Source organism: Calidris pugnax, unplaced genomic scaffold (assembly GCF_001431845.1).
Source record: "Calidris pugnax isolate Ruff unplaced genomic scaffold, ASM143184v1 scaffold24, whole genome shotgun sequence".
NCBI classification, from domain to species: Eukaryota; Metazoa; Chordata; class Aves; order Charadriiformes; family Scolopacidae; genus Calidris; species Calidris pugnax.
In genome coordinates, this window is record NW_015090922.1 from 30,159,472 (window position 1) to 30,185,625 (window position 26,154).

The following is a 26,154-nucleotide window of genomic DNA, read 5'->3' on the forward strand; positions in this document are numbered from 1 at the left end:
TACATTTACAGTGACTTCTCAGCAGTTGTGTTTACTCGGGGCAAAATTTGGATCACGTAAAGGAAGGACAGGTCCGCCAACCTATGTGTTTGGTTATTCATCTGCTGAATGCTTTTTCTGCTTTTCCTGGTGTACGTGCCAGGATGCTGCACAGTGTAACTCAGCTTTGTGTGATGCCAGCCTTGTACTGTTTGTGTTATTTCTTTTTCTTCCAACAGCCCCCTGTTGATTTGATCCTCGTCTGTCTTGAGGCTGAATTACCCTTGGCTGGTGCTGCAGGAGGTATGGAAGCTTATGGTAAAAGATATACTACGTACAAAATATTAATCATTGCAAGTGGAGAATTGCATGAGCTTAAAAGCAGTATTAGATTGTCTTGTTCCAGAAAGTTTTCTCGTGGTTGTTTAATTGCTCCTTTATTTAGCTTTCCACACTTCTGTTGCACTATCTTCAAGCCCTTTTGATGTTGGATCAAAAGTAAACTTCAGAACTATGTTGGTAGGGAATAGATGAGTAGCCATGGACTCACAACAGTCCCTCTTCATCTAAGCTAATCTATATGCCTGTTCTATATGTCAGTGTCCATTGCAGACTAAAGATGTGAAATCAGCTCTGGGAAACTTACTGAAATGTCTCAGAATGGTGCTGCTGGGAACCTCTTTGTGGGAAGAGTCAAACGGGATGTCACTAGGGAGCTGCTGCAAGATGGAGGTGAGGGAAATAGAAAAATAGGGTTGATTTAAATAAGAGTAGCCTGAAGCTTAGGAGCATAGCACAACAACAGAATCCCTCAGTTTGTGGCACAGTTCCATTTCTCTCATAAATTTTGTACTGTCCACATGGTTCTCAGCAGCATCATCTTGCCTCTGGAGAACATGAGCACCTGCCCCATCTGTCAGCCTCGTCCTCTCTGTGGCAGGAGATCCTGTGTCATTCAGTCTTAGCTCAGTGTGGGAGTGCATTCATCTGAATCCATAGAGTAATCGGCGTTTATTCCCCTCGTGGTTCTTGACAGGACTTAAAGGTTTGTTTCGCTGCACTGCTCAGGATCCTTCCAAAACATGAGATGAGAACAGGCATGGGTGGAATTATTGCTAGTGATTTAAAGTTTCTGTCTTTAGCCCTCTCTCTTACAAAAGGCTGTCAGTGCCATAAGGTATCGGTGTGTTTCTTAGCTCCAGGCACTGTTGCTGCCTCATACTTTGAGGGTGATGGCTGCGGGGTGGGTGCCAAGGCTGCCTTCCCTTCTCCTCACCACAGTGGGTGTCTGCAGGCCTTGCTGCAGGGTGAGAGCCACCAGCATTATGCATGTTTGCTCGTGTCCTTGGTAGCAAAGGATTACTTACAACGCAAGCAGGATTCTTCCCGCTGCGAGTGGTGGGACTATTAAGCAGAGCTTTGGTGTTCAGCCAGTGAAACGGATTTTGCAAATGGGAGGAGGAAGTAGTGGTGCTTTTTGCTTGTGGTTTGGGGTGTTTTTTTTGTAACAAAACAAAGTTTCTTTTTATATGTCAGTCATTTCATTTTTGCTTGTTATCACATCTGCCTCGCTTTGCTGCTTCTTAGATACATATTAGGTATTCACCAACTTTCAAAATAAATCACTGGCTTTCTTGAGATTTCATAACAACAAACTGTACTAGTGAGAGAGATGCAAAGTTGCTCAGGAATATTTTCAGTAATGCCAGGTGTTTCTGTGAGATGGTAACTATTTTCTTTGCAGACATCAGTCTCCTGCAAACAAGAAAGATGTGTTCAGTCTTCATCCCAAATAGCACTTGCTAGGGGCAAGTGAATGTACACATTAGCTTGTACCACTGCAGAAGCACTGCTACCAAAGCTATGGCTCGTATGAATTGGGATGAGAGGATGTTTTCTGAAGGGTCTGTTTCTTGGAATGACATGTAGAAATTTGGTGAGCCCTGCAAAAGTATTGAGCTTAGCCAGAGTTGGATGCTGAACAGTTGATAGTTTAAAATAAACCAAGAAAAACCATGTTGCAGACAGAATTCACTAAATAACATCAGATTTTCCTGTGTCTGGTACATGAGTACTTTAGTTCCTCAAGCCAGAGCTGAGATCACAGGTCAAAGCAGGACAAAGCACTAACCTGTTTTGTGTTCCTGCCATTAAACAACGTGTTCCAACCCAGACCTCAAAAACGAGAGCACATCAGGAGCTTATCCTGAACCTACATGTTGTACTTGCCTGGAATGCTTGCTGTTTTCCAAGAGTTAGAGAAGGTCCAATAGATACCTTGTTTGGTCAGGTAGTGCAGCTCTTCTAGAGCAGTCTAGTTTTAGTGACACAGTAATAAAAAATTTTTAAAAGCTCATGTTTTTTTGTGTGTGATGTTTTTGTGGGTGACTTTTGTCTGTACTCTAAGAAGCACTTTGATTCCTTGATTTCCCAGTAAAATTCTTTTTCCAAATGTGCAACAGACGATCAGCAACAGTCAACCAATTAACATAGTTGACTTCTTTGTACCCAAACTTTGGACAAGCCTTGCCTACCTGTGAGCCACCAGAGCTGTTGTACTGCCACAAGCTATCCCTCCAGTCCTCTGGCTGTTGGCTATGTCCTGCAGGTCCCGAGTCATACCCACCTACCTGCTATGGATGTCCCTGATATATTAATTCCATCACATATCACATGGCAGAAGACACCTTGCATTTCAGCAGGATTTATAGGTTGTGTAGGAAGACATCTTTGTGGTTTGCTGGTGCAGCCTGCAGGATTTTGGCTGTCCAGCTCTGTTCTGGACAGCAGAAGGGTCTGTCTGCTGAGTATGCTTACTTGTCAGTAAGTATGTACGACTTCAACTTCAGTTTGCTGGAGGTGTCTGAGGACCAGAAGCAGCCTCTTGAAGTATGTGTAGTGTGGAGAAGTGTGTTACGGCCGGCTATATTCTATCTTAATTCTCATTATCAGCTTAAGTTAGCCCTGAGTTTTATACCTAGAGTAGCAACGCAGGAACATATATTGAGCCAGGGACTCAAAGCCTTAGAAACACAGTGCTCACACCACTTCTTTGTGTTTTGAAGTAGTTTGTTAGCCTGTGTTATTGCTTGATACTAGCAAATTTTAAAATATTTATGAATTAAAGCTTACATGCTCGAACAGATGTATGAATTACCTGTCTATTAGCAGGGTCTGAATTACATATTGGCAAAGACAAGCATCCCAGCAGGTATCCATTGCCACAATGGAGCAGCCCCTCTTTTTTTCTTTTTATACTGATTGATCTTTGTATGGAACAACCACAAGTAGAAGGGGACTACCAGAGATGACAAAGAGAAGAGGAGAAATAGCAAATCAGTATTTGGTGGGGAAGATGAGGAAGATATGATGAAACAAGTCCTGTGGATCAGGTAGTGCCGTTATAGCAGGTTATCTGATAAATGACACTACTGGATTTTGGGATTTCTGATCATGTAGCAATGAAATGGCTCAGTTACCCAGGGACTGGAACTCCCTGTTCAGTACACAGGTGCCAAGAGAGTTTCTGTATTGGTGGAGCACTGAGGTAATTCCTTGGTTTAGCTGGTAGGAGAATTGATTCTGATATCACTTGTGGTTATTCTACCTGTATCTTAAATTCATTCATTTATTTTTATTCTCTGTTTATGTTTGTATGGGCTAGAAAAAATTGGACTTACAGCTTAATGCTGAAAGCAGCTTTCAGAAAAACTCCTGTTGTACTGACATGCTAGGGTAAATGAGATTTTTAGGTGTGGTATCTTGCTGTTATTGTGTTATAGTGCTCATTGATTTCAACAGCTGGCAGATGAGACTCTGCAGAGGAAGGCTGGTAAGGAGTTATTTTATCATTTTCAGTATAGAGTACTTACCTGTGCATCAAACGATAGCTGACCTTATTTAGCTAAACATTAGAGGCATGGTATTCATCAGTATTTATTTGCATAATGCCATATGCAAATGTGGTATGTTGGAAGACTTTTTTTGAACCCTTCTTTAGTCAGTGTTGTGGGATACTCTCAATATTTTCTTGTGGTTAATGCTTACCTCTAGTGTTTCCTCCAACAGAGCACAGTGGGAAGTCAGCACCTGACTTCCCTGTGTCTCAGCTCATGCCCTGCTGGTAGCTAAAACAGATTTGCCTTTACTTTGAGTATCGTCATGTCATTTGCATGACAGTGACATGCAGTAGGATGGCAGCTATAATCTTGTAGTGCCAGAGATTGCCATTGTACACAGTTGAAAAGACACCATTTATTCTGCTGGAAGTGTGACTGCACTTTTCTTTCAGAAAGCTAAGTCCTACGGCTTTTCTATTTCCTCCTTTTATGGTATCTCTGAGTATACATTGATATTTGGCATATTAGCTAGCTGAAATCACTTCTGTGTACATTAAGGGAGTTAAGATCTATCCTGGGTTGAAAGACACAGGACTAACTTTTCTTCTAACGCTGGGGAAAATTACACTTCTAGAAGACTCTAGTGTCTGAATTTCTGAAAATATTTACTTTATAGCTAGCCAGGCTCTGTGGGATTCAAGGTCTTAGTGTTTTTGAACCTTGCCAGGTGCAGGGACGAGGAGGAGCAAGGCCTGGGCATTTGACCCAAGCTGGCCAACAGGATTATTTTGTACCATGAACGTCACATTCAATATAAATTAGAAAAGTTTGCTGTGTAGCTCTCTCTCCCTTGATGGTGGTGGGTCCAGACAACTCCTTGCCCCGGTGCTGGGCCCCTGAGGCCTTCCCTTCCTCCTGAAGCCATTGCGCTCACAGTGTCCGACAACTGGAGTACTGTGCCCAGTTCTGGGCTCCCCAGTTCAAGAAGGACAGGGAACTGCTGGAGAGGGTACAGCAAAGGGACACAAAGATGATTAAGGGCCTGGAGCATCTGTCCTACAAGGAGAGGCTGAGGGACTTGGGTCTTTTCAGTCTTGAGAAGAGAAGGCTTAGGGGAGATCTAATTAATGCGTACAAATACTTAAAGGGAGGGTGTCAGGAGGATGAGGATGGTCTTTTCTCAGAGGTGCCCAGTGACAGGACAAGAAGAAATGGGCACAAATTTGAGTATAAGAAGTTCCACCTAAACACAAGGAGGAACTTCTTTACTGTGAGAGTGGTAGAGCACTGGAACAGACTGCCCAGAAAGGTGGTGGAGTCTCCTTCTCTGGAGACATTAAAAACCTGCCTGGACAAGTTCCGTGCAACATGCTCTAGGTTGACCTGCTCTGATGGAGGGGTTGGACTAGATGATCTCCAGAGGTCCCTTCCAACTCTGTATGATTCTGTGATTTGCTGTCCCCTGCTGGGAGTGCACATCTTCCTACTGGGAGAATTGGCTGAGTATAATTCTTGTATATTTTCTATCAGTATCGGGATTAATACTGGTTCTTTAGTATTGTTGTTAAGTATTTAGTCTTAGTCTATTACATCTATTTATATTTCAACCCTGGTGTTTCTTTGTGTTCCCTGATTCCCCTTTTCCGGGTGGGGGGTGTCATAATTGTCTAAAGACCAACAGGTTGTTATGGGTTCTCTCAAAGAATAAGGGTGTCCCAGGCTCCCAGGGGCTGGGGCAGTGCGTGGGGACAGGCTGGCAGCGTTTGTGAGGGTGCGGGGCTGGGGGTGCGGGGTGGGCAGGGTGGGTCAGCCCGGTCCCTGTGCGGCAGCCGGGCCAGCGCTGCCACCTGCCGGGGGTCGCCGGGGTGTGCGGCTGGAAGGAGCCCGGTGGGATGCTCTGCGGGGTCTGCCCTTTGAAGGTGCGCACGTAAGAGAGCGTACAAGCCAGCCCCGGGGAAAAATAAAAAAAAAAAAAAAAAAACCCTCCTGCAGGGGGTTCTTTCTAGTTGAGCTTAGAGAAATTTCTTCCAGAAACCGGGGACGCAAAAGAGCTCGTGGACTTAACCTGCCGGTGCCTTTCCCCAGGAAAAAACCTCACCTTCCAGCAGTTAGTACTGGTCTGTAACTCTTCTATAGGCTTCTCTGTAAAGTATTATGTATGAGGTGTTTTTGTTTGTATTCGCTTGCCCTGTACCCAGAACATCTCGGTTTCCAGTTTGCCCCACCAGTACTTGTTTCAGATGGAAGGGTTGGTATGTTTCTGCTCCTAAGAGCTCCCTAACCCCACGAGGAAAGGAAAGTTATGTTTCATCTTCTTTGTTGCCTTAACTAGCTTCTTTTAATAATATAATGCAGATAAATTTCTCAGGTACATATCAAAGACCAGTCTGTCTCTTCCCTTTTAAAGACACAGCAAAACAAGTATGTGAATGACATTTCAAAGGGCTTTTATAATTTAAACAGTTTCAGCTTGCTAAACAACTCGGTTCCTTCAGCTTTTCCTTTCATTTTCCATCTATCTGAGATACAAACATTCAAAAAAGATGAAAAATTCATGTATTTAACAAAAAATCTGCCAAACATATATTAGTTTGAGAGCACCCTTTTTTCTATCTAGTGCCACCTTAAAATGTGTAAGGATCTTCACAGGCAGAGAAACACTATTTGTGCATGCTACCCAGACTTGCTGAGTAGGGAACTGTCTGATTTTAGGGTCAAATAAAGTCTTGACCAGTAAAAAAAATAATGAAAAAGTGTTGAGGGGCATGAGGATGTTGGGCAGAGGGGGTAACATAACAGGAAGTGTGCAGCTGATATTTATTACTTTTAATAAGACTGTGGGAGGATCAACATGTTTTATATTACTGGAAACTAATACGTTTTTTTTCCAGTTAGGGAACTCTGTTGCAAAGCCACAAGAAACAAAATAGCCAGGGAGACAGAGAAAACCCATTAAGAGAGATAGTTTGAAAGCAGATGTCAAAAACCTGTCCTTGTTGAGTCATTATTAGTTAAGCAGAGCTGGTGTGGTCAGACAGGGTGCTTCCTTGGACAGAAGAGAGAAGTGACACTTGTGCTTATGACAATCTTGATCTGACTCGTATGGCTGGGCATTGCCTTGTGGAAGGATTGCCTAGAAGGGGAGTAGTAGAGCTGTATTGCTTAACAGCTCTGGAAGAGCAACAAAGAAATCAGATATTATTTGTTTTACCTTGTCTACTAATGCCTAAACGTTAGGCCTTAAAGATTCATTTGTATCACTCAGGATTTCCATCTGTACTTACAATATGACTTTGCGCTGAATGAAGAGAAAGGGCAAACCTCTTCCCTACCTCTGCTGCAACACGTGTATGAAATTCTTTGAATTAGGAGAGGAAATTTATTTTCAGAAAGGCTTTACTTATGTTTTCCTCTGAAAGCTTTTTTTTGGTGCAAGAGAGGAGTTTCTATCTCCAGTTCAGCTAAAGTGGACAAATCGGCACCGAGGGCCTGGATTATCAAGGTGTGACTTCAACATAGATGCAGACGTGTTTCAGCAGTTTATGTGTACTAATAAAGACTTAGAAGATTTAAAAGTAGAGAAAATGACTGTGTACAACACTAAGCACAATAAAAGCAAAATAAATCAGGCAAGATAGAAGAAAGGAAGTTTGTAACAGTAACTACAATAGTAAGCAACTATTTTTTCCAGTGATGGATGCAAAGATATGCAAGAGATTAAAACCACTTTTCTAGTCATGCAGTCACTGAAAATATAATCTACTAAGTAAGAAGTGTGATTTGTTTCCTTTTCTTGCTTTAATATGATATACAAAGAACTGCTGAAGTCATGTTTTAAATAAGTTGAGATCTTTTAGTAGCAGACAGAATTAAACTGCTGGGCCTAGAAACTGCAGACAACCCAGCAATCTCCAAGCAGTTTTTATAGCTTGCAATTCACCAAATGCCAATTGTGGAAATCTCCTTCCTGTCTGTCACTCAGGTTGCTGACACTGGCATCCTTTTATGGACTCTTACTCCTTTGCAGTTGCTCCTTTTTTTTCCTCTGAAGAGGAGAAAGCCCCCCAAAATTTTCATGGATGAAGCATGCCATATTTTCAGGAAGCACTGGGGAACAATCCTGCCTTGAGTGAAATAATACATTTAATTTTAAGGTCTGCCAGTCAAATTTTAAATCCCTGTGAACATCAATACCTAAATGTTAGGGGTTTGCATAGAACTTTTGGTGTGGTCTGTCAGCGTGGCTGTACAACAGCTTCGTTACACGGTGAGAATTCTCCCCCTCCTATGCATTAAGATTTTTGCTCCTGATGATATTATTTTGTTTAGCTATGAATTTCTGCAGGCTGTCTTGGACTGTGACTGCTTGGCTTGTGATTCTGTTTTTACAAAACCTTGTGCAACTGGCTCACAGGCAGGAATACGGTCAGAGCAGTGAGCTGGCTAATATTCTGTTCATTTAGCACTAGCCTGCAGGCAGAAACAGCTCTTGTCCTCCTCTCTCTCTCATGTGCTGCTGCTGCTTCTGTCAGATCGTGCCCTCTTTCCCCTCAGCAAAGCTTTCCCTGAGGTATCTTCATTTCTTCACACTAGTTATTCCTCCAGCAGGGTCTGTGAAGAGATGAACGCGTTGGCCTCTGGAATAGATGCCACAAATCAGTTTAGCACTTCTTTCTAATTTTAATGGAGATGAGCTACTAGCTGTAATTTCTTGAATCTCTCGGTTAGGATGTAGGGAGACCATAAATCTTAAAGCAACAAACATCCCCAAATCCTATGCTTTGAAGTGAATAGGAGCTCCTGGGTCATCAGCACTTTTGGGAAAGAGGCTGCTTAACCAGGTGTCTGAAACCATTACACCCATATTGTTTTTAATTTGATTTAAAAAAAAACAACAACAAAAAACCAACCCAAATTAAAATAAAAAAACCCCCAAACTTTGGTCACAACATTTAAGGAAAGCTGTAACAAAGACTTTGACCAGTGCGAGCAGTGGCTTTGCTGAACTGCCTCGCACAAAGCCTATGGATTCTATAATGTTCAAATGCAGCACTCCTGTACCCAGCCAAGCATTTGGTTTTCAGTCTTATTGTATTTATTATTGTTGGTAGTTTTGTTTTGATGGGAGTGATGCTGTGGTTTTCAGCATCATTATGGAAAAAAACAAACAAGAAAACCTAAACGAAATGTCAGGTTTATTTTTTTAAGCTGCTTCTGTCTGGGGTTTTCTTTCCATACCTTGTATCTTCCCCTTTCAAAATGTTCTCTCACTTGGGTATGGGATATGATATTCTAAACTATTGCTATAAATATCTGTTAAAACATGTTTCTTTACAGAGTGTAACATGACTACAAGTATATATTATTATGTTCTTATGCTACCTCATTTTTGTCTTAAAACTAAAAATTCAGTTCATCTCTGTAGTCTCCATAGATGAACAGGGAACCTTTGAGGGGTTCATGGGCACCCAAGCACTGCAAAGAAGTATGTGAGAGCTGAACTCCCCTGGCAGAGGAGGCACTGGGCACTCCTGTGCTGGGCACTACAGAGCTTAGCGATCGTCAATCTGCAGCATTATTTCTCTGTCCAGTTCTTGGCAGGTTGCAACAGAAAGATCTGCAATCTGAGTTCCCTCCTTGTAACCACACAATCCAGACCTTCACTAGGCAGTGGTGTTTTCTATGTTTTGTGGTGGTTCTCCTGTCCTGAGGCCCCCAGAGTTTTCCTTGGGTCGTAGAAAATGGTGCTGAGCTGGCTCCACTGGCAAAAGCCAACATAAGCCTCAGTAAAGCAGAGCCTTCAAGCACTTGTGGCCCGGTGGAGGCAGCAGGTGTACCTGCAAACGGGTATTGGCACATCTCAAAGGTGCCTTTACACCAATACAAAGCCTATGTGGTTTCTGATTCTGCTTTTATGCCTTTGTCAAAACTTTTGTTTAAGATGTTAAGAACTCCATTTCCGTATTCCGCTTCTACCGCAGATGCTGGATCACCACTGTGCAATAAGTATCTTCCTTGTTCCTTTTTCACCTGTCACTTACTTCGCAGGACTTTGTTGTTTACTGTCCTTCTGCCCTTGTTAACATGGTTTTGTGCAGGTGGCTCGTCTGCTGCTCACAGCTTCCCCGGGCTCCTCTTTGATTAACACTTTAGTGAAGCCATCCCGCCTCTCTGTTCGTGCTCCAGCAAAGCCCACCCATGGTGCCTACAGTATTTTTCTGGTACTACCAGTCTAGTCAAACCCCATATCAAAGAATTTGGAGGCTTGCTTCCAAAAACTGAAGCAGAGTTTAAGTGGGTTTTTCTCTCAATGCTACAAGCTGCTTGGGAACATCTCATGCTTATTCTGAAGGCAGTTTGGGTAGAGCCTGTGGGCTTCAGGTTTATTGCAGATTTTTTTTTTTTGGTCTTTTTCTGTGACATTCTAACAGTTCTTTGCAGCGTTGTATGTAACACATAGCATGGTGGAAAATGTGTGGTTTTGGTCTTGCCATATTCTTAGTGATGCAAGCAGTCTATATTTCTGATATAAAATCTATAATGTCAGGCATATAAACCTAGAAATGGAGGCTATTTGTACTGAAGCTGTGAAATTCTGTTTTCAGTGATGTGTTCTTAATAATGTCATGTCTTTCATTTCAAGACTATGAAGACCAGCAAGCTTCTCTCATCTTCCAAGAGAATCAGATGCCTGAAACTCAGGACCTTCGTACACATCTAGTGGGAGGTGTCCCTGCCTATGGCAGTGGGATTGGAAGTAGATGATCTTTAAGGTCCCTTCCAACCCTAACCATTCTATGATTCTATGAAAGCTGGACTTCCAGTGAGAGGAGGGTGAGAGACATCCCTCCAGCACAGTGTTCATGTGAGCAGGTGAGATTTAAAAAAAACCACTTTGTGCTGTGCTGGCTGCGGTCATGGACATCAGGAACATCACCTTCGGGGTAGTGCAGGCTGCTGCATTTCAGAATATGCTTCATTACTTTTAGGAGAGTCATTTGAAGTCAATTGCATGGACACAAGGGCATTCTGAATCATTTGCGACACATCCATAAAACAGCTTTGGGTGACAGTTTGATTCTGCTCTTTTCCTTCTCTTGAGAAGAAGGTTCAAGTGAACAGATGAAACACACCATGAGGGAAGGGGAATCCCATGTTAGCCGACATTCAAATTAATAAACTGTTTTGTAATTTCAGAACTATACTAATTTATTGGCTTTTGCATTAAAAAGAGAAAGGCTGCCAGACTTTCTTCAAGCTGACAAATACGAATAACTGATAACTGACAATTCTCCAGTTTTTTGTTGGCCACTGAAATCAAATGGAGCAAATATTGTCAGTACAGCCTTGAGCTGACAGCAATAAGTGGACCAAAGCTGAGAACCTTCCCAGGATAGGAGAATGTATTTGACAGTTTTACTAGTGTTCGGGCACATACATGCCAGCCAATTGACCAGGCTTGAAATATGAATATATATTAGGGGGGAGGGGGAGAACTGTAAAATGCTTGTCTCGTAGACTATTTTTTAAAACCAACAAAAATCCTTGTCATGATTTTTTTTTTTAAGTTGCATTAAAGCAACAGTTACTACAAGGGAGAATTTTGTGTGTCAACAGACTAAGAACAGTCAGTATTTTCAAATGAAAATCAGTTGTGGTTTGGTTTGGGTTTTTTTTTTTTAATTCCATTTTGTGTGTGATTTTTAAGCAAAAGACCTGTTTTTTAGTGACTGATGATGAAAAAAAGAGTTCTAATCTATTTTTATTGTTTGAGAAGTATGAAAAACAAAGTTGAAAAAGTGAAAAACAGTTGTTTTGGGGCAGGAGACTTATGGAAGACCGGTTTGAATGTGTGGTTAATTTAAGTAATTAAGAAGTTATTAGACGTAGTTTCTGTATTTTTTTTTTTTGTGTGACTCTAAGCTAGGGTATAAACATCATTGAGATTAGTTTACCTGCTCCTTTTTATTTCTCTTTGCATCACTTTTATAAATTTTGCAGGTGACATTAAAAAAAAAAAAACTAAAAAGTTCAACTTTGAAATATCTCTGAAGTTTGCAACTAATTAAGATCTCTCAAAGTTTTCCATGAGATGCAGCAAGTTATTTAAACACATGCTGCCAATTTCTGTGCTCTATGATTTTGATACCAGTATTGTTTTCAGGACCTAGTAATTTAAGCAACTTTACAACTGACTAGCCTTAATTTGCATATAGGATTACCAGTGAAGAGTAAAAGCTGCTCATAGTTACTCTGAAAGGTTTGGCTTCTGTCTTAATCTTTTGAAGGTTACTTTAACTGAGAAACACTCTAACAAAAACAATAGTCTAACTTTGCAAGACATTTTTGTCTGAACTCATAATTAGAAGTAAGTAGTCTGATTCCTTGTGTGAGAAGGAAATAAATCTGCTTAAGGCGGCTGGTATATCTGGTGCCATATATTGGGCTGTCTCTACAGCTCCCTGTTAAAGTGGAGTTGTAGGCTTATTAGCATCCTATTAATATGTGCATAAAATATAGTCTGTGTCTGAGCCCAAATACACAAGCTGGGAAATCAAAGAGAAATCCTTCACACCTTTTGCTGGCTTCATCCTGAACTTTTATTTATCTTAAAAGAACTTCCTTAAGAGAATTTCCTCTTCTAAAGGAAACGCTTTTCTCCATACTTAACAGGGGAATACTGCATTGAATTATTTTTGGAGCAACACAGTCACCGTTGAGAGAATTGCTTTAATCATGACATATGAATCTTAATTTTGAATTGTGTAAAATTTTTATCCCTTTAAAAGTATCAAACCATCTGTTGGGTTTTTTTTTTTTTAATTTATTTGATTTATACGTAAAGGTTAGGGAAATGTGGAGATGAGAGTATGTTCGCTTGTATTTTACCAAGTGATTAGAAAGAAAAGACTGCAAAGGCTGCACTGTTAAAAGTCTTATTTATATGAACAGTAGCAGTATACTTGCTTCTGAGTACTTTAGTGCTTTATATATGCTGCAGAATTACCCCTAAAACTTGTGTTGGCTTAATACTGACTTAGATAATTCAGTGAAAAAATCTTGAATCTAACACTCATTGCAATTTAAAATTCTGTTTAGCTTATATTAGTAAGCAGTTGATTTAGTGACATAAGTCACTATTAAATTGAAATAAGAGTTCCGTACAAGTATAAAATTCAGTGTTTAAGTGTTTAAGCACAGCTTGGTGCTCAGACAGACAGTTCTAGTTGTAAAGTGATGTAGACTGAAGCCTGATGCTACTGAAGCTCTGTCTTTTTCCGGGGTAGATAAACACCCTGTTAATTTTGTCAGGCAGAAAAGAAGAAAAAACAAAATGCTTCCCAAGTACAGTACCTATTCTTTTATATTCACGTTGCATTTTGCAAATGTGGTAAGCAGGCTTCTGTTAGCTTATATACCTCTCTCATAATATTTTCCCCTGTGCTAGTAGTCAGACTACCACTTGAGTCTTGCTCCTGTTTAACCCGTGATGCTATGGGAGTCCAGCAGCAACTGGCTGAGGAAAATGCACTTCTAACTGTTCTTGGTCTGAGCTTGTTTGAAAAGTTAAGCCTGAGAGCCTGGCCTGGGCTCCAAAATTGTTTAAATGAGTTGTATTTGGAATTGTGGCACTCCAGGATGCAGTGCACGAGGTGTAACTGCTGCCAGAAAGGGAATTGTATTCAGGGTGACATTTGTGTAAAGCAAGCTGAGAGTTGCAGGTGGAGGGACAGGATAGATCCTGGCAAACGCTGCTCTCGGTGGTTCATAGCAAAAACTCAAGTTTTGCCTCGTGCACCATGAGGAAATGTTGAAAAAAATCAGGGAATTCTGTTAAAGCTTGAGGGTTGAGAAAAACTTAATTTTGGTGCAAAAGCTCAAGTTTGCCTCGTGCACCATTAGGAACTGCTGAAAAAAATTAGGGAATTCTATTAAAGCTTGAGGGTTGAGAAAAACTTAATTTGTCAATGGAAGCTGAAGTGTGTGCTTTTAAAATCAAACTAGCTCTTTATGTCCTTTAAGTAGTCTAATTTAACATTTCAAAAATAGTTTCTAATAGCCTTATGTTTTTCAAACTGCCAAAAATCAATTTGGGGTATGTTGTTCTTCAAGATTTTTTCTCTTTTTTTTTGTTTTCAAAGGGGAGACATTTCCCCCCTTTATTTTCCTGACCTGTAGCCGCCAGTGAAAGTGTCCCCTGCATTGCCTGCAGCCCGATGGTGGCCGGTAACCGCTGGGCAGCAGCGCCAGCCTGAGCAGCCTCCAGGCAAGCTCTTCCCACACTCGTGTGCCAATGGGTCTGGAAGCCTGTGTGGAAAAGTCCCTGTATCCAATTACGAAGTTGTCAGTCAGATTTGTAAAAGTATGCTAATGCTGCTTTTTACGGGAGTTACTCACACATTATTGCTCAGGGCTCCCACCTCGCTGTTTCCCACTGTATGTTAATGTCAAGTAAATGCATCGGTGACCAGAAAATACAGGTTTTCTCTGCCTGGGCCTGCACACACAAAGTGGTTGAACTTTTGTAGCCTTGTCAACTGTGTCACAGGGGTCTCAAAATCTAAAAAGAAACACCAGCTCAAGTTTTCCCCTCTTCCAGTATCTTGTTTAAAGGGAATAATTTCCCCAGTGAGTTGTATACATGGATATAAAGCCAATCAGATTGATATGGAAATGATATTAAGATACCCCACAATTTTTTTTTTCTGCCTGAGATGTCTCTATGGAGCAGACCACATTTGTTGCAATGAATAGGTCAGCTCACAATTTTTTTTCTGCCCGAGATCTCTCTATGGAGTAGACCACATTTGTTGCAATGAATAGGTCAGCTCAGGTCTCTTGTTGTAAAGGCCTGTACATGTCTAATTGCCCTCATGTTCATTGGCAGCCATGTCTGCATGGACTTGGGGGTCCCAGAGTGTTTTGGCTATAGAGCAGGAAAACAGCAGTGGTGATAAAATAAGTGTGTTTAAATAAGTGACCATTGTTGCTGACAAACTTTAAATCATCTTTATCCCTATCAATTTTAGCTGGAAATACCTGAGATACTTTTGCTACATAAACATAAGTGTTTTAATGTATTTAGAGCTAATTAGTTCAGACCTGCAACGTACTTTGAAATATTTGAGATACTTTTGTAACATAAATACAAGTGTTTTAATGTATTTAGAGCTAATTAGTTCAGACCTGCAACGTACTTTGAAATATTTGAGATACTTTTGTAACATAAATACAAGTGTTTTAATGTATTTAGAGCTAATTAGTTCAGACCTGCAACGTACTTTGAAATATTTGAGATACTTTTGTAACATAAATACAAGTGTTTTAATGTATTTAGAGCTAATTAGTTCAGACCTGCAACGTACTTTGAAATATTTGAGATACTTTTGTAACATAAATACAAGTGTTTTAATGTATTTAGAGCTAATTAGTTCAGACCTGCAACGTACTTTGAAATATTTGAGATACTTTTGTAACATAAATACAAGTGTTTTAATGTATTTAGAGCTAATTAGTTCAGACCTGCAACGTACTTTGAAATATTTGAGATACTTTTGTAACATAAATACAAGTGTTTTAATGTATTTAGAGCTAATTAGTTCAGACCTGCAACGTACTTTGAAATATTTGAGATACTTTTGTAACATAAATACAAGTGTTTTAATGTATTTAGAGCTAATTAGTTCAGACTTGCAATGTACTTTGAAGTGAGCCTCTGGTTGTCGCTCCTTGGCACTGAGTGGAGTACCATGGAGTAGGGTTGAGGACAGGCAGACTGATGAACAGTATGCTTCACCTCGTTCATGCCAGCTGCTAGCGGGTGCTTCAGTCCATAGATACAGATTAGAGGTAGCCCCCCACCCCCAAAAAATCACAAACTGGCTGTTGGATCTTCAGTACTGACTTCCTTTGTGCAGGTTCAGCTTCTGCTGTGCTGTGCTAACATAGACATGGCCAGAGGTGCACACCCAGAATATGCTCGTTTCATTGCTTGTAAAGTGTCTGCAGCACATCCTAGGAGGTGTGAAATTCTTGATCCCTTCAAATCATTTGTACTGATAGAGTCTGTAAAACTGTATTAGGACTTAAAATCTTTGACCCAGGGGTGTAATGCATTGACACGCGAGCAAATAGTCACTCATTTTCAATCTTGACAGCTATTTATCAGCAGCAAATAAAATAACCTCCAGACAGCAGCCTTGGCTGTGCCAGTCTGTGTAAAGAAAAGTCTACTGCAGAAAAGGACAGGGTAATTTAGCGTTTTCTTCCTCAGGTTTATTCTTCAGAAAAATAAATTTTTCTGGGTCATGTTGAGGAGGAAGGGGGAAAAACTGACTGCAGGGGAAGGGAGAGCAAGTTTCTACTCTAGCAGAAGACCTGCCAGGACCTGTTTCTCTGTTGGATGCAGTGGGTATTATGAGAAAAAAATCCCACCAAGTCTGTTTGCTGTGAAGCAAGGCATTTAAATGTGTGCTTTAATGCTTCAAGTTCACTGCTCTTCTGAACCCAACTCTTGCAGTTGCTCTGCGTAGGAACGTATGTATGTTATAAGTTATGGAGAGTGGAAGCAGGTGGGCACGTACAGCGTAGATGCTGCCTTGCTCTGCTCGTTGCCTGCAGATGCCTGGGCTTTGACTGCCTGTGAGGCAGCATCATTGGAAACCGAGGCCGTAAAAATGTAGTGTGTGACCTGTTGATCTCCGTGGTGTCTCCCGGTGTTCCTGTTTTACGGTCCTTTTACATCTCTCTCACTTTCTCAGTGCTTGAGTTACTGGAATGCAGCACCAAGGTCTGGGATAAGGCAGGTGAAATGGTTGTAAACCAACAAGGAAATTAAGGCTCTTTGCTCCTCTCTCCTCAACCATTTTGAATTTCAGTTAGACTATTAGTGTGACAGGGTTATAGCCGTGTTTAAAAGGAACACAAAACATGAATTACTCGGTGTAAGCTGGTGTTTCAGCTGTGACCATGACAGTTACTTATTAAAAACTAAATATCAATATAGTGCTGGTAGATATCTCTGAATTTTTCAGCTGACCACAACAACACAGTGCAAGGCAAATCTCATGTCTACTTCTTACTTGCTTTGTGAGACCAGGCTCTGACTTCTAGAATTTATAGCCACTTTGAATCAGGTGCTCACTTAGTCACTTTTTTACGCTTTCTTCCTATTTTGCAAATAATTGACATGAGAAGGGAAAATCCTAAAGGGGGAAAACAATAGGAAATGAACAGAGAAAACAAGCAAATGCACTGTTTGCCTTTTTTCTCAACCTATTCTTGTGTTTAGTTTATTTGGGGCTTGTGAAGTAGCACATTGTCTTTCCCACGCAGGGAGAAACTGGGCACCCAGTGACTGAAGAATATGTATTTTACTGGCACAAACCTGAACTTTTTAATTTCTCTGACAGCTAGCCTTGCAAGAATGCCAGCTGTGAATCTCATCAAAGTATTAAATATCATTGCCTATTTAAAGTAAATATTAGTGGTTTGAAGCAATTTGTAAACCTCCAGTTGGTCTGAGCAGGTTTTTGTTATGAGGTTTTTGTTTGTGTGGACTTACCTACCTTTATAAGTAGTAAATGCTAGCTTATACTTAGCTAGTCTGGAGAAAAAGAAATAATCCTGTCTGTCTTAATAGTGCAAGAGGTACAATTGAGAGTTACTACTTACAAAAGCTGTTCTTACTCTTTGCATGAATATTATGCTAAATCTGAGCAGATACTTTGCACTGCTGAAGAACAACTGATGTGAAAAGCTATTGTCTCTAAATGACGCTGTGGTGTGGGATGAATGGGGGCGGTGAGCTAAACAAGTTCCTCCTCTGGGTTTGTGCCTCAAGACAGCTCATGAGAGCTTCATCTCTGGGGAGATGCCATGTTCCCACCTTTCCCCTTGGGACAGCACTAACAGATCTGTCCTTTCCTTGGTAATGTGTTCCTACAAAATGTGTAAGATGTTTTTGTTTAAATATATATATACCTGTCATATTGAAATGAAATTAGCTAACAGGTTTGCAACAAATAATTTCTTCACACCCAGAATGCGAACCTTGTTTGCGTGGGAAAACTGAACAAACAGAACAGTGTGAACCTTATTTTTTTAGGAAAATGTGCATAAAACCCCAAACCCTCTGATGATAGTAGAGTCAGTGATCCTACAGCTTGAATGACGGAGACTGTATGATGACTTTTTTTCATGGGGAATTTAAAGCTTCGCTTTCTTCGTGAGCCCAAATACAATGTGAATTTTTCACAAGTGTGTGAGTCTGTATAATCCTCCCTAATCTTGTAGTATTGGATTCCTCTTAACATTAGCTGCTGAAAGTTAAGTATCTCTCCTAAACCAGTCATCTAAGACAACTCCTCCCCCACATGGCCCATAGCAATGCCAGGGTGATTCACCTCACCTGTTTTACTCACCTATCCTAGAATGGGATAAATGGCAATCGGGAGGCACTTATCTCTTTTGCTTGACTACAGAAGGAGCCTAGATGACTGGCTTCGATGAGCCACCTGATTTGTAGGTGGTTATAGACCAAGGAGACTACAGCTTTTGATCTCAGTGTATAAGTTTTGTTTCCAAAGATGTTTTCTTAGTGCTGAAAGGATTGCTTATATGTATATATGCACATAGTTGTATAAATAATACCGCCTTTCTTATTAGTTGGTGTTTTGTGTTGGGATTTGTGTGCACCTAAGTGATTGGTACTTAAGTGTATAATATTGTGTCCCAGAAGTAACAAGGCAAAACTGAAATGTTTGTATGCAGGCACAGTAATTCCCTTCCCACAGAGGAACTGGGCAGCCCTCACTGTAATGAGGGAAACTCCCACTAGTTTGGTACCTGAGAAAAGCGAGTCTATGCTAATCTAAAATGGAATAAATAATCTTTGTTATGAAGATTCAGTAAATGTCCACCATATCTGTATCCTTTTAGCTATGGAGAAGGATGTCTGATCTCGCATGTATCCATGGAGCAGAATATCAGCAGAGCCCAGCTCAATTCAATTCTGTGACAGGTCTAGATCTGTGGCAATGGGCAAGTGCTTGTATCTGTGTTTCCCCATGTTTAGTGTTTTTCTGTATTGCTGAGGAACCCCAGTGCCCGGATATTTTCAATATACTAACCCCCAGTTATACAGAGCTCCTGCCCTCCAGCGTGCCAGGCAACAGTGATGGACACCCTCCAGCGCTTGGTGCCCCACTGAGCCAAGAGGAACAGGCCAGGTACTGAGTTCCTCTACCTTGGTGGCTATGTAGTCTCCTTGAAAGTGCTGAGCTGGAAAGTAGCAGTGGTGAGAGCTCAGCTGCAGTGCTGTCGCAGTACCTGGTCTTGCTAGCCACTTCCCGTGACATGAACATTGGCCAGGTGACTTGTGGACACACACAGGGGCTGTGGGGTCTTTCTGAATTATCCTTCTGAATTCTAGGCTGCTGATATCTGGGAACCATGAGGACAGGTCTATGCCACATCCCTGTACCGCAGTACTGAGACACGTGTCATGAGGTTTAAGGCATAGAGCTGGCTATTCTTTGCAATTCATCAGACAAGCGCCCTGGGAGCTCTGTTGCAGAGTTTTTCCTGCTGTCAATGATGATTTTTCGTGCAGGCTGCGGGGGCTGTTGCATGCTGAGGCTGCACGTGAATGGCCCTGGAAAACTGTTGGAGGAGCAGGAGTAGGGAGCTTTGGTAAGAGCTGGCGGCAGAGATGGTATAGGGAGCTAGAGGGTAGCTAGCTGGGCACACCTCACCAACAGCCAGCGGGGATTTAACTTCAAGTGCTCTTGGAAGCTAACTCACTAATCAGCTGATGTTTGTGTTGTTTTGGTTTTTTTTTTTTCTTCCAAATGGCAGAGACAGGGTGAAAAAAGCATGTCTTGAAGGCAAGAGTCTGACCTGACAAGGCGAGCTCTGAATTAGTGTGGTTATGGTCTGCTTTCCTTAATTTCTTGTAACGTTAAAAGCATTGAGAAATGATCAAACATCAGCTGATGATGTTTGGGTTGACTATCATCTAGCAGTGATGATGGAAGCGGAAGTGGCACAGAAGAGAACCTCAGCTGTTGGCAGTTGAAAAGACAAAGTTAATTTAGTGGAGCTGAGAGGATTTTTTCCACCCATATCATGTTATATTGTGACACAAGTGGAAAGAGCTCTTGATTCTCTGGGCTGGATTTTGGCTTCCCCCTGATTTTTGCAGTAATATAATACTGTGGGAGTACTACTTTGGGCAAAATTGCTTCTTTTTTTTTTTCTTTCACAATCTTAAGATGCAAAAATAAGAATCAAGTTTGTGAATACAGTTTAAACCTCTGTACTTTTACCCTAATAATGTGAGACACAATCTGTGATGGACTTTAAAAGGCTTGGATAATTTGCTGAGGTTCTTTGGATAACAGATAAAAAATATCTCATAGTCAATACAAGGATCTCAAAATTGCATATATTTTGTGGAATGTTTTTGGCTGAAGTTGATTATATTTTTATGTGGTTCCTTATTAATTATTTAATGACTTGGATTAATTTTAGAACCAATATCCTTTTTACTCTGTTCTGTCAAAAAGCCTGTGCTTTGAAAAAATAACGTCCTCGTTGCAAAATCTAAGAATTCACAAACATTTCCTCCGTGAGCCAATTTTCCTGACCTCAGCCATTGTGTTGTCCATTCTCCTCCAAAAGAGAAGTTGAAAAGGAGAGAGAGACAAAGAGGAAAAGGGATCACAGTATCTCAATTTTATTTTCTTTCCTGAAAAGTATTCTCTTTGGACAGACAGTAATTGTAGTTTCTAATGACACAAACTTGAAGGGAAACAGAAGAAGACTACAAACAGCTTTATGGGCCTATCAGCAGGAATATGTGGCTACAAATTGCTGAGTAAATGAAACAGCCTGTTGTTTCCTAAGCCCGAGTTTGAGAGTGTTATGCCAAAGTATTTGAGGAGGAGCTAGAGCACCAGGCGGTGTAAAGGATACCTGCTGGGTCCTAATTGGTGCCCACTGTTGTTAATGGCTTCCTGTGGCTGAATGTTTACTTGTCATTTGTTTTGTGCTTTGTTTCCCAGCTACTGGAAGTTAAAAAAAATACTGACCAAAACTTTATTTTGCTTTTAAGTGGACATCCCTGGACATCAAGTGCCGCGCTGCAAATTGTCTCATGACGCTAAGTACCTTGAGTCTACTCCTCAGACCGTAATTATCTGCTATGCCTCAAAAGTTACATTTCCTTTGGACTTTGTTTTTGAATTTGGAAAATTTTCTGATTTATTACAGTACATATTAATTATATAACTGATAAAATTATGCAATGTAGATAACTGGGGTTTTGTCTACTGCAAGGCTGCATGGTTAGACATTTAAAAATACCTCAGTCTATTTTTAAGCATTTGTTTTCCTAAAATATTCATTTCTCCCATAAATATCAATTTTTGTGGGATACCTGTGAGTGGTCTGTGAAAGATGAGGAAAAACAAAACCCTGCGTTCTCAGAACTTCCCTAAAAAAGAGACCCCACGTGTGGTACAGCCATCGTCTGCTTTAGTGTTGTTTTTTTTTTTTTCTGTTCTAATCCAAAGGGACTGAAAAAAAAAAAACCTGTCTCTGGGTCAATGTTTCAGACCCTTTGCTCACTCTGTCCTTGGTTTCCCTAACAAGATGGTTAGTTCCAGCTATGGTGTGAACACCTCCCTGCTGGGAAAAAGGAGTGAAACTGCTATTTTTAACTAGGCTACCGAATAGTTCATGGTGAATAACCGTGTACACACATTGCTGATCAAGAAAGAATTAGAACTAGTGAAAACTTCCTAATCCTATAATCTTGAGTCATCTGCTTCTCCTACATGGGGTTTGGGGAAGGGGGGAGGGAGGGGTGGTGAGTGATATTGAGGCAGATTTAGTTTCAGTAGCCCTTGAAAACAATGCAGACCTGTGAGGAAAAAATATCTATATCTCAGTTTCACGACTAAATCTTAGTCTGCATATCTCTAGTTGAAGAAGAACTTTTAGGTATTTGCCTTCTGTTCATAGAGGTATATGGATTGATATAAAGAAACGTAATATAGCTGCAAAGAACTGTACTTATTAGTGATAAGGCTATATTTGAAATCCACTTTGCAGCAGTAACGTGTTAGATTTGAGTCGGTGTATGAGATGTCCTTGGAGGCAAACCAGACAATGCTGGAGAAGGTTTCAATGAAGTACAGAGCGTTTTGTCTGGGGACATAAATCTAATTCCTTGATTACATTGACTGTCATTACAGCTCTGTTTCACATACCTGTCACTTCCATATGTATTTGGCTCGTACACCTTGCAGATGCAGTGTCCACCGTGTATTATCTCACGCTATTTTGTGTTACCACTCCAGATAACAGCATCTGGAGCTCTCCTTTATCAAGCACTGAGTCCAGAAGCTACTAAGAGCTGAAGGAAATTTCACCCAATGTAGAAGACTGGGATTTAGATATCGAGTTCCAGATATTTAATATGTGCTTAACTGTGTGGTAGAAAGTGGGAAGAAAGATGAGTATAAAACGGTTCCTTATTGGGCAGCCAAGGAGATTTCCACTTTGCAGGCTGATCTGAGAGAAAGCACATCCAACTAACTTGGGAGCCCTTTTCTGTAATTCCTGAAGGGTCATGATCTGTAAGAAAAAAAGAGGCATTTAAGTTGCTTCCCTCTGAGTAGGAAGATGGTGATCAAAACAATGGAGGGAGGAGTAAACAGATTTGCCCCATCTTTGAAGAGAAGCTTAGCATGTTTTAGGGTATTCTCATTCCTAAGTGTGAGTCTAACAAATCTTCTGGCATTTAACCAAGGTATTTGCTCTTTTTAAAATTTTTGTTGTTGTTATTATTGAGTCTTAAATAATCTAGTATTTTTATGTTCTCTCTCAGGTTAGAGGATTACAGAATAAAAGATTGAAGTGTGGATTCCTAAAGAAGGAAGAGGACTGAAGAAGTTCAGATGCAGATTCCACAGGGCTGTCGCAGTTCATAGCTCAAAGAAAAACCTGAGGCTATAAAATCAAACAGTTGAGTTTCTTACATACTTGGTCAAACCTGAATATTTAAACAGTTTAGATTACACAAAAATAAAAAAAAAGCCCCAAACCTAAACTGATTGCAAAAAATGGCAGCAAAAAAAGAAGGCAGCCATACCTTTAAGTGCTCACTAAAATCAATGCAACTGTGCCCATTTCTGTCACCTGAGAATCAAGCCCAGCAATGTAGTGTTATCCCTTTAGATTAATTCGTGTTTATCATGTTTTTTTAAAGCTTGTTGCAAAATGTCCCAGGCTCTAGAAAAAGAAAAACTTAAGTACATTTCAAATAGAGATACAAAACACCAAAACCCAAAGTAATATTCTTTCAATTATTTTAACAAAAAAGAAGCTAGAGTATGTAGAAAGTCTGATTAGTTTGCCCAATGTGTTTTTGTTTTTTTTTTTTTTAACAAGTGGTTTTCATGATTAACTGTAATAGTGTATTAAACTGATTCTTCACAGACAGTAATCTTTGGGTTAGGTTGTGATAATTTATATATCACTTGCTCATTTTGATCCTTTTAAAAGTCATTGTGATATGCACATTGATTTCTCGGTTTTGTTACATTGCTTGTTTCTTAACTTTACCTTATTATTTTATGCCTTTATGCTGGTTTATACCCTAATTTTTGCAATAACCCTGCAAATATGTGTTTGGTTCACTGCAGCTATTCCATTAATCTAAACTTGCCTGTTGAATCAAGACAACCAAATCTACGAATTAAGGGAAAAGAGTAGTGCTTGACTAAAACTGTTTCCTTGATTTATATAGAGACGTCTCAGTCTCCATCAGTAGATCTGGAGCATAGTTTACTCTGCACTTACACTCTGCTTATAGTGTAAAATATCTTGTCTTACACAAATCTGAGTACTATGACATCAAGAAACTAAACAATAAGAGGTAAATGCCAGTCTAGAAACTGAGTACTGGAGTGTTTGAAAGCTGTTAGGACTGAATCATTTTTATTCCTTTCACAAGCCAGCAGTAGAATTTTGATTATGGTTTTGCTTTGACTTTACAGTGATTGCTGCCAAAATTTTGCCTTCCTGCACCTTTGTAAGAACCAGAATGGAGCAGCCAGCTGTTGTTCCTCTAAGCCAAAGATGTGGGCAGCCGAAAAAAGTAAGCAATTTATGTTATACTTAAACAAAAACACTTGTCCCTTCAAACAGTGTTACTCAGACTCTTGAATTATGTCATCCAAGTAATTTCTCCCTGTGTCTAAGCTGTGCTCAGTACAGGAGAACAGCAGAAGCAGCTGCTGTGAATCAGTCTGCTCTGGCAGGAGAACCACTGCCTTGGTCCTTGTCAAGGACCTGCCTCTGTGCTTCAAATGCTTATACAGGCAAAATAATTCTTTTGCTGATAGATGTTCCCTGAAATGAATAAATTCTTCCTGCGGAACAGCATTTTTAGCTGTTAGGCTATGTCTTCACAGGGGTTTTGCTAGAGTAGTTGTGTCCCATGGTGTGGGATTGCTCCCTGACTTCCCTGCAGTATTCTTAAGTCATACCATATGGCTGCCTGGCAAGGTTTAAAATGTGGACTTAGCTTTAGGAACATGCTCATCAGGATTCTCAGTTCTTCATAACTTCCTAGTTATGAAGAATGAGAATTAACACCTTTGTCTCGGAGAGCTTGGGATGATCCTTTTCATTTTACTGTAAATTCAAGAGTGAACTCATGTCCACCTGCATACTACTGGAATAACATTGTACTGTGTGGTGGGAACTTCAAGGAGAAAAATATTAATTATTCAGACAATGTTTTCAGACTAGGGAAGCTCTGTGTTGGATTCAGGAATCTGCTGCTGCTGTTAGAGGGACACAAAAGAGCTGAAGAAAAGAGCCTTGGTGAAGGTATCAGAGTTTCAGTGCTCCACACAGAAACTAAATGGCAATGAAGCAGGGAGAGTGAGGGTAGACAAATGGAAGAGGAGTGACACTGAGATAGGGAGGGTGCAAATATTTAGGAGAAGCTTGATTGGTGTTTGCCCTCCTTTTCTTGGTAGACCATCTTCCCTTCCAGCTCATTACTGCCAGGTGTCCTATGTGAAGGGGCTGCAGACTGAAAATGCAAAATGGTATGTTTAAAGCATGGTGATGAGGAATGCTTGGAGAGACTCAACAGCACTCCCAGTTCCAATTTCATTAATTGGGGAGATTGATTCTGCTGTCTGAAAACAGTTTGGGTAGAAAACACTTTTCAAATAAGCTGGCAATGAAAACTGCTTGCTGAAACAGCAGCAGGATATGAAGGAAAGCAAAAAATATCTCCCATTTTTACTTCAGGCCTCTTCTCACCTCCTCCCCTCAACCTGGCTTGTTTCCCCTCTTTGTGTACAGTTCACCAGCTGTGCCCTGCGAGAGGAGCTGGGGTGGGCCGCGTTCCTCACACCTCTGTGCAATGCACACATCACTCTCCCAGTAATGCCAGACTTAGCAGTATTTCTTGGGCCAGACTGTCAGGTTGCTGTGGATAACTGAGGGTTTAATTTGCAGTTTGCATTCTTTTCCTAAGTACTGAATGCTCTGGGGAGAAGTCAAAAGCAGTCGTACGATTATGAACTCAATGGTTCCATCCATCTATCTTTTAATTTAGTGAAGTCAGTTCTGTCTGAAAGGTATTTCACATGTTGGGCACAGTAAACTCATTCATATTGCAAAGGACAAAAATAACTTCCCGTATCTAGAGGAACGAAAAATTTGGTGAGCCTTAGTCTCTTCTTGCCAAATTAAATATCCTAATCTTAAATCCAGATTTTTTTTTGGTGCATATAGGTATACAGGTGGTCATTTTGTGCCTAAATTTATTTGGGGCATATAATTTGCAGTATAAATTCCTGTGTTTACAGTATAAATTAAGTACACGGTCCCATACTAGAACGTTCTGTTTAATGTGTTTTATAAATTTAGAGCCTATTTATCAAATGATAACCTAGACAATGAAACAGTTTGAAAGATGAGAGACTATGTAGATTTTTGTTTGAGAATTCTAGAATAGAAAATTAGGAGTTTTGTCCTGTATATTTTTATTATATGGTTTAAACTTCTAACCTTTGAACAGCTTGGAAGGAATCACCACTGGTGAATTCTGGCAACATCGCTACAAAGTAAAGAAATAGTTGTATAAATGAGAAAACTGAGGGGTGGTGTATCTGGTCTGCTAAGGCTATTTTGCAGTATGAAAAGATGAGATTTTTGTCTTATTTCTCTCCTCTTATGCCCTCCTCCCCCCTTTTCTTTTTTTTCCTTGATTCCTGTGGTGGAACTGGAAGCAGAAGTGAGTTTT

The 26,154-nt window shown here is 40.5% G+C and overlaps 1 long non-coding RNA gene across 1 annotated transcript in view; it reads left to right on the plus strand.

Moving 5' to 3' along the window:
- Positions 1-213: 213 nt before the first annotated feature.
- Positions 214-26,154, plus strand: part of LOC106893031 — a 37,969-nt gene continuing 12,028 nt past the window's right edge. The window contains exons 1-3 of the long non-coding RNA XR_001412976.1: positions 214-282; positions 22,714-22,850; positions 23,885-23,985. This is a non-coding gene — a long non-coding RNA (uncharacterized LOC106893031). The remainder of the gene's footprint in view (positions 283-22,713; positions 22,851-23,884; positions 23,986-26,154) is intronic.